Genomic DNA, 309 nt, shown 5'->3' with positions numbered 1-309 from the left:
GCGATATTTCGCTGCGTTCAAAAGTACGCGTACGATTTGGCGGCGAATGGCTTCAGTCGTGACTAATCACTGGTTATTTATTTGCTAAAAATAACACCGGCAAAAAAAAACAGTGACGGTAAAATAAAGACAATGATAAACGACAATAATACAACAAAAAGTAAACGCTCGTGTAGTTTTAAAAGCATGAGAATCGTTATGACCAGCCAATATTGGTCGACTTTTACGATGCGTTCGAAGAAAAAACAAGTGCCGTTCTCGAAGCGTCGATCGTTCGTTCGCTTGAGTAATTACTTGTGAGCGACGCAA

The sequence above is a fragment of the Penaeus monodon genome, chromosome 24 (assembly GCF_015228065.2).
Source record: "Penaeus monodon isolate SGIC_2016 chromosome 24, NSTDA_Pmon_1, whole genome shotgun sequence".
Taxonomy (NCBI): Eukaryota; Metazoa; Arthropoda; class Malacostraca; order Decapoda; family Penaeidae; genus Penaeus; species Penaeus monodon.
The sequence above is the reverse complement of the archived record's forward strand: the minus strand, read 5'-3'. Positions refer to the sequence as shown.